Here is a 9410-nt window from a genome sequence, read left to right as displayed (position 1 = left end):
GCGGTTGAAAAGGATCCAATCAGGGACGTGCTGGGCCCCTGATTCAGCCCGGGAAAAAGAGTTGGAGAGGCCCTCATTGCGCTGCTGCTACTCAAAGATTTACCATTTCAGATCATGACAAGTGACAAGCCAGTGGGCAATTACATGAATTAGGCCTATATTTCGTTGTTGTTGGGTGGAAACCTTGTATGTCCAAAACCGTTTGTTTTGTATTCATCATTTAAAAGTGAAAACAGCCGATCTACAAGCACACAACGCCTCGCGGTGCGAGGCGTTGTGTGCTTGTAGATCTGCTGTTTTCACTACTTTTGTGCAAACAGTAACATTTTTACTTTTGTGCAAACAGTTAAATTGTTTCCTAATGGCCCGGCCTGGACCGGCCGAGAATGAACCGGCCGTTCGGGAGTTGTCCCGCTTTTCCCAATGGCCAGCACGTCCCTGGATCCAATCCATCCATGTGGTGAAGGGCAGGTAATGTGAGCCAAGCCGTGGGTTCGTAGCGAGGAGAGCATCTGCTGAGGTCCACAGGACAGTTTGGACCCGTTGATTTTGTTGACTAAAACTATGACAAAAGATATTAATAAAAACGTTAGGCTTCACTGCTCTTTTCCTGAAAATGTTCTGCAAATACATTTTTTCCCCCACAGGTTTCTTTCCCTGTTTTGCCTTTCTAATTTTTATGGAGAATGCAGCGAACCACTCCATTCCCACCTCCATTGGTAGATTCAAACTTCGAAGTCATAGAACTTATGTTCTGCCAATCCACTGGAAATCTATTGTCTAGCCAATGGCAGGACATGTGAAGCACATCTGTACCTCTTTTCACTGGTGAAAACAAGAGAAAAAAAAACTAACAAAAACTAAGCTATGTTGACTAAAACTGAGACTAAATATTTTGAGCATTTTGTCAATACAGTTTATAATATTTGGTTGCACTTGGGTATGAAAATATAGCAGATCAACACAGCTATAGTTTATATAGCAATTTTATTACCAGTAAGACTCCCTAATCGGGAGATCCACAAATAGGGCAAAAATGTGTTTTTCCAAAATCTTCTTGATCCATGTTGATGACATGAGTGTAGACATACTGTGTAGTGATTTTCGTGATTTTCGGGCAAAATCTGTAGGAGCAGTGTCCAAAAATGTGTTTTTAAAAATCGGCCTGAAGGTGGCGCTATATGGGACAGATTCATGTTGATGGGATGAGTGTAGACATACTGTGTAGCGATTTGCGTGATTTTAGGGCAAACATTTCAGGAGCAGTGTCCAAAAATGTGTTTTGCAAGAATCGGCCTGATGGTGGCGCTAGAAGAGGGCCATGTGAGAAATGAGGGGTGGGGTGTCCGCGTTGCCTTGGCGGACGAATAGGTACCGGCCCCGGCTCTCCCGGACGCTCCTAGCCCGAGTTACGGCATTTTATGTGAGCTGCAGGGGAGGGGGTCCTCCACTGGGGGCGTCACCACTTTTGCATCCATTCTGGAGCACCAGGAGTGGGTGGTCCGCAGGAATTCCCCGTGAGCAGCCCCGTTGGGGTGGTCATTTGGTCATTTTTGCACATTTGGTCATGTTTTACACCTGGGGGTCCCCCATGGAGCTCCGGGGGTCCTTGGAGGTTGTAGTTTGGCAGGTAAGGAGTGTGTGTGCAAAATGTGGCATGAATGGGAGCAACGGTTGTGGAGATATGACTCACAGAGGGAACTTTTTTTACACCTGGGGGTCCCCCAGGGACCTGGGGGTCCCTGGAGCTCCGGGGGTCCTTGGAGGTTGTAGTTTGGCAGGTAAGGAGTGTGTGTGCAAAATTTGGCATGGATGGGGGCAACGGTTGTGGAGATATGAGCAGGGCAAAAGTGTGACGTGTGACGTGTGACTGACTCACTGACGGACGGACGGACAGCCGGTGGAGGTTTTGGTAGTAAATGCGACCTACGGTCGCAATAATGGGAAAGACAAGCAATGACAAAACGATGATGGAAACTAAGGAGGGAGGGGGTTGTAGATAAGTGGTTCTCAACCAGTGTTCCTTGAGGGGGTTCCAGGTGGTCCCCAGCTAAATGATGGAGAATTGGTAACCATACGGAACAAAAATGAAACACTTTTAGATTTATTGTTAAAACATCTGCATTACTTAATTTACAAGAAGTCTACACGATTAGAGAATGTAGAAGAATTGTAATTTTTGATCAACGTTTGTCTGTTGTCTCTTCCATGGTACCACGTCAATACAGCATGGAATCATAGACAAAATCTTATCCAACGAATGCAGACTAAACCAGTAAGACTCCCTAATCGGGAGATAAGCGACCGTAGGTCGCTTATCTCCACAAATAGGGCAAAAATTTGTTTTTCCAAAATCTTCCTGATCCATGTTGATGACATGAGTGTAGACATGCTGTGTAGTGATTTTCGTGATTTTAGGGCAAAATCTGTAGGAGCAGTGTCCAGAAATGTGTTTTTAAAAATCGGCCTGAAGGTGGCGCTATATGGGACAGATTCATGGTGATGGGATGAGTGTAGACATACTGTGTAGCGATTTGCGTGATTTTAGGGCAAAAACTGTAGGAGCAGTGTCCAAAAATGTGTTTTAAAAATCGGCCTCATGGTGGCGCTAGAAGAGGGCCATGTGAGAAATGAGGGGTGGGGTGTCCGCGTTGCCTTGGCGGACGAATAGGTACCGGCCCCGGCTCTCCCGGACCCTCCTAGCCCGAGTTACGGCATTTTATGTGAGCTGCAGTGGAGGGGGTCCTCCACTGGGGGCGCCACCACTTTTGCATCCGTTCAGGAGCACCAGGAGTCGATGGTCCCCGGGAATTCCCCGTGAGCAGCCCCGTTGGGGTGGTCATTTGGTCATTTTTGTACATTTGGTCATTTTTTACATCTGGGGGTCCCCCAGGGACCTGGGGGTCCCTGGAGCTCCGGGGGTAGTAGTTTGGCAGCCAAGGAGCGTGTGTGCAAAATTTGGCATGGATCGGGGCAACGGTTGCGGAGATATGAGCAGGGCAATAGTGTGACGTGTGAGGTGTGACAGACAGACGGACAGACAGACTGACTCACTCACAGTTTGTGCAGGTTTTGATAGTAAGTGCGACCTACGGTCGCAACTAGAACTGCAATCTATTCAGGTGCCAACTTACGCCTTTTACTTGTGCGCCAGCAGAGCGCGCCATGAGGTGCACTCACCACTGGCATCACCAGGAATGCTGGTCCCTCATTGGCTGTTAATGATGACGTTTGGATTCGGCTACGGGTTTAAACACACACAGCTACCTTCCTACCTACCTACCTACATACAGGGGTGTAGTGGGGGGTGAACGTGGGGGTTCGACGTTCCCACACTTCTCTCACCCGCCCAAAACAATTTTGAGGGTAAAAATGCTTAGGGCCGCCGTCATAATTGACACAAAGTAGCCTACTGTACCTCAGACGGAGTGCGGACAAGGCAGGCAAGTACAGAGCAGACCGTCCACCGATTGGTTGTAATATCGCCATGACAACCTACAAACAACCAACAAGTTGACTGCCCCTTCGGGCTATGGGATAATATGGGACTGACCAACCAACAACACAGTCTGTTTACTTCTTCAAACTTGAGGCGGTTAGTAGCCTACACAGCAGTTTGTTCATTGTGAATTTGTTACCTTGGATTATCTGCCCGTGTATAATTCCGGTCAAACATGCAGACACCACCAGCACTGTCTGTACAATGGCGACACGGTGCATTCTCATCAGCTGTGACTAACCGTGAGTAAACATATGTCTTACTGGTGGGCTGGTGGCTGTGTGTGTAAGACATCATGCCTATATTAAACCTATTATATTAAACCTAATTTAACGGTTCTCTTATGCCGCCGTGCAATAACCGTGTGAAATCTGTCTTGTGAAATGTCTCTAGGAAATGTTGATATTATATTACAGGTCGTTCTGACCCAGCAATTGGTTTAAATAGGCTCGCCAGCCGTTCTGAAATGAGCATGACAGCAGATGGTAATAGAAGATTTGAGAATGGATTAATTAATTGGAAATATCAGTTGTGCAGCTATTTTGCATGGGAAGTTCACAGACGTATAGTTAGGATGGGGTCTATGTGCCGGTATTTTAACATCAGTTATTATGGTGGTACTTGGAAACACATATTTTCTGAGGTGGTAGGCCTACTTGGTGTAATAAGGTCGAGAACCACTGGTCTATATCAAGGCTATTTCTGCCGCCGCGCAGACCCATTTTAACCCTAGAAAAACGCTTGGGGCGTCCCCCCACTTCCAAATTTAGCACTACAACACTGCCTACATATGCAGCAGAACGCAGTGCTTGCACACTCTTTCCTGACGCAAGTATTAATGGACCTTGATTATGAATAAGGTTGATAACCACTGTTGCAGAGGACAAGGTTACAGTGAAGATGAAAGGGGGGGAGTTTTCACCCACTACACAACACTCAGCGGAGAGTGCAGGGACGTGCTGGGCCCCTGATTCAGCCCGGGAAAAGGAGTTGGAGAGGCCCTCATTGCGCGCTATAGAGAGAGATCTCTCTCCATAGCGCTGCTGCTACTCAAAGATTTGCCATTTCAGATCATGACAAGTGACAAGCCAGTGGGCCAATTTCATGAGTTATATTTTATCGTTGTCGGGTGGAAACCTTGTACAGTATGTCCAAAACCGTTTGTTTTGTATTTATCATTTCAAAAATTAATTAAACTAGTGAAAACAGCCGATCTACAAGCACATAACGCCTCGCACCGCGAGGCGTTGTGTGCTTGTAGATCTGCTGTTTTCACTACTTTTGTGCGACGGCCTTGTATGATGAAGCAGGGCTTTGCTTTGTGAAAGAAATTACAAATTTGAAACTTGGAGATACAAGGTTTCTGCCCGACAGTGACGATTTACTTTGTTGGCCGCCCAGCCCCCAAAATCGGATTTTTTCCCCTAATGGCCGGCCTGGACTGGCCGGGAATGAACCGACCGCTCGGGAGTTGTCCCGCTTTTCCCAATGGCCAGCACGTCCCTGGGAGAGTGTGTAAAAATGTTGGAAGGTTGAGCATTTGTTTGTTGGATGTCGGTGAGTCACTGCTGGCCAAATGGCTCTCCTTAATTGGCTCTGTGCTGTGTTGCTCGGCAGCACTAATGGCCTTGTTTGACGTGGCTTTTCTTTTTCGGCCGACGGCATTCATACCTATTTAGATTCACTTGGAAGCGAGAGCATACAGTGTATATATATATATATATATATATATATATATATATATATATATATATATATATATATATATATATAACCTTAGTTGCGGAAGGAACCAGTGAACTCGACACAACGTCTCTGTCGGGTGGAAACCTCATCATGTCCACGGAAGAAAAGCTGTGACTTTTCAGGATTCAAATTCAGAAATATTATGAAAACATTGATTGATCTACAAAATCAAAGCTTGTCGCTTCTCAACACGTTTCGAGCTTGTGTATCTGCTGTTCAAGATGCTTTTGTGTGACGCTGTAGCAGTGGCGCAAAGTAACGAATCACATTTACTTAGTACTGTGTCATTTTGAGGTACAGTATGTGTGCTTTATAGTGAGTAGGCCTACAGTATTTTCCATTTCCAACGATTACTTTGTAGATTTTGATTATGCGACACATTGTGATATGCTATTTAAAGAAAAGTTGTGCATTTGAATTATACTTGCATAATGAGTGCTTTCTACTTTTCTACTTTTGGTACTTTAAGTACATTTTTATAACAATAATTTTGCACTTGAACTCAGGACTTTACTTGCAAACATTATTGACACGGGGCACAACTGTAAATAACCTTTTCATCCACTGCACCCCTGAATTACACTGTTAAATCGTAGAATCTTACATCATATTACGCGACGTAAATATGCACATCTTTCCACTTGAGATACGGAGAAATATCCGTTTCCGTCAGAACTGACTGAAAATAACTTTATACTTGATGTTTAACCACTTGAACCCCAGCATCCCTATTCTGGGGGGAAGGTTCACCAAAAATAGCCGATGTACAAGCTCACAATGTGAGCTTGTAGATATTTTTTGGTGAAGAGAAAAATAACTCATCAAGTACAGTGCAAATCAGGCCTGTTTTACTAAGCATAGTGAAGTGATATTGATGTTGGATGAATTCCAAATATTACCAGATTATTCTGAGGCACCCCTGGACTGGCATCAGGGCCTCCTGGGGTGCCTTCTTTGGGAAACCCTGTTATAAACAAAGCATGAATAGAAGCTGAGTTTGTGTGTGCATGCGTGCACGGCACATGTGCGTGTATCCAGAGCTTGCAAACCGCCAGGCTAGACTAATCAGCGGCAAACTGTGCATGCTGTGAGCAGGGCAAGGAAGACACTACGCGGACACGTTTTCCAATCTGTCAACTACAACTACGTTGTTTATTAATGTTGTTGTGAATGCATTACTGCAGACCTACTGCTGTCACCATTACAACAGTTAAACATCAAACCCAATTCATCTCTCTCTTAGCTATAAGGCACCCCTGGGCAACTGGCAGCCCGGGGGCCACATGCGGCCCCCACCTTCACTTGATGCGGCCCACAGGTCTATACGGAATACTGATATTATATAGTGTATCGTCATTGTCGAGTGAAAACCTTATATGTCCAAAACCGTTTGTTTTGTATTTATAATTTTTAAAATGATTTAAACTAGTGAAAACAGCCGATCTACCGTGAGGCGTTGTGTGCTTGTAGATCAGCTGTTTTCACTACTTTTGTGTGACGGCCTTGTGTGATGAAGCAGTGCTTTACTTTGCAAAGAAATGTACAAACTTGAAACTTGGAGATACAAGGTTTCTGCCCGACAGTGACGATATAGTAGTCCAAACATGCAAAACAGGACATGCATTAATTACTTCAGTCCATATTAGTAAAATATATGGAGATAACAGGTTTCTGTCTGTGATACATCTGGGACTGGACTGCATAATAAGTACTTTCTACCTTTGGTACTTTAAGTACATTTTGATAACCAATACTTTTGTACTTTTACTCAAGTAAAATGTTGAATTCTGGACTACTAGATTATTTCTTCATTGCAGCATTGATACTTTTACTTAAGCAAAACAATATTACCAGTAAGACTTCCTAATCGGGAGATAAGCGACCGCCAGGTCCCATACACAAACTTTAGAAGGCAATGGTAGCCAATCAGGAGGGAATATGGGAAATGGGACAGATCCATGTTGATGACATGACTTTAGAGATACTGTGTACCGCTTTGCGTGATTTTAGGTCATGTTTTGAGCTCCACCGCGAGGAAATCGGACCATCATTGAACATTCTATGAATTTTCAAAGGTTAGCGAACATCTGAAAGTGTGGCAGGGAACGACATAAGTAGAAAAACAATGTCGGCAGTCAATGACTTAAAAAGTCGTTAAATTGTCACTTGTGCATATACCTCATACACAGCAGGGCTTTACACTGTCCCGACCCCCAGGTTGAGAACCACTGCTTTACACCACTGCTGCTGTTATCAGACAGGCAGCCACAGCTCCTTTCTTGGAGAGTTTTGGTGTGTGCTTGCAGATAAGTGCAGAGAAAGAGAGAGAGCACGTAGAAAGAAGCCAAGAATAGCTTTGTTAAACATCCTATCCGTCAGGTGGAAACCTCATGTTAACCACAACTGTTACTTTTGAGGATTCAAATGTAAAACATAAATAAAGCAAACGTAGCTTATTTGCATGATAACATCCTCCGGTGACTCCGGTGACGTTCAGAACTAGGCCAGATCACAGCCCATGTAGGGATGAACCTGACGTCATTACCAGGACGTCATATGGACTTTTTTGTTTGACAGGATTATTTGTTGTTATTGTGTGTAATGTTAGTTGAAATATGAGCATATAAGGTTATATTCTGGGGCATATCTGACTAGTTATGGCCTCGATCGGATCCTCTCTGATTAATCCAGGACGTCCGTTTTCGTGGGCAGGATTTATGTTGGTTGAAATCAGGTGATGTTCTAGGCCAGATCTGACTAGTCATGGTTTTACTTGATCTGATTGGTCCAGGTTCTGACCATACTTGCTGGGTAGGGTGTCAATTTACAGTAAGAAAAAAAAACACATGAAGTTAAACTAGACCAGGTCAACCTGGTTGTGCCAGACCCCCTGTCTGTCATCATCATTTATGACATCATGCCTTTTGTAGGCATGTCATCATCATGTCATCATCATATATACCCTTTATATAGAAAACCCGGACAGACAGACCGACATTTGCTTATGTAGGCCTACCCATTTCATGGGTCTGGCAAATACAGAGATGAGAGGTTTACAGCAACGGTATACGGCAGCATCCTCCATATTATGGGTTTCCTAATTTATTCTGAAAAATAAACTAAGAAATACATCCCAGAGGGACTACACAAACATGCCTTTAATGTCTGGAAGTGCATGTCTCTGGTGTACAAACAAAGCTTTTAGTTGGATGTGATCACCTGATAAAAACACCTTATTTCACCAAGAGACAGGGCTCTGGGGATATTCTCTCCAAAGACACTTATTTTAGCTGCTACCAAAACAGCTGTAGTTCACCTCTCTCTCTCTCTCTCTCTCTCTCTCTCTCTCTTGAAAGAACCTCTCTTCAAATGAGAAAACCAAGGCTCGAGGCCCGGGCCCCTTACACCGCCTAAACTGTACTAAGATTTCTCAGAAGGTGAGGTTATGCGTAATTCAAGAATGAGTATGGATGTGCCATAAAACAAATACTAAAGACAGGAGACTTCTATTTAAAATAATAGCTGTTAACTTTATTATATCAATACCGTTTGCACAAATGGATTATACTAAGTTCTAAGTAAAATCTATGTAAGGAGACAAAAGAGAAAGTAATCCAGGTACCGGTACCAAAAAGGTTCGTTCAGTAAAGTACACAACAGCGAGCTGTAATGTTCTCGTAGGACGGACGCGGGCCCCCTCAAAACGAGAGGGGTTATACTAATGTTCAGATCTTCGGCAGGGGAGGCGAGACTTCTGATTGGTTCGTGAGAGGAGTCCTAAGCTGGACTCCATTGGTGGTTTCTTCAACTAAGCAGGCATGATTGGCCACACACTTAGAGAGGTAAGGCTGTCTGCCTCCACCCCTTTCGCCACGTGGTCTTCACTCCTCCTTTCCCCTGCCCCTGGACTGTGCCAAGGTGTCGTAGACGTCTTTCTACAGATGGTTGAGGAAGTGAGCTTCTTTGCAAACAATAGATCAGTGTATCTTTTGAAACAGTTTGAGGAACCAGGAACATGTGGACGTGCACCGACTGACCCTGTGCACGAGTAGATGAACTCTGAAAGAACCTTTTGGATGAATTCATGAACTTCTAACACATGAAGTGTGGCCGGGCCATAGGATAATACTGCAAAACATTGGCTTTCGGTACTTGGATATAATGT

Source organism: Nannobrachium achirus, assembly GCF_963921795.1.
Source record: "Nannobrachium achirus genome assembly, chromosome: 17".
NCBI lineage: Eukaryota > Metazoa > Chordata > Actinopteri > Myctophiformes > Myctophidae > Nannobrachium > Nannobrachium achirus.
Note: the sequence above shows the minus strand (reverse complement) of the source record.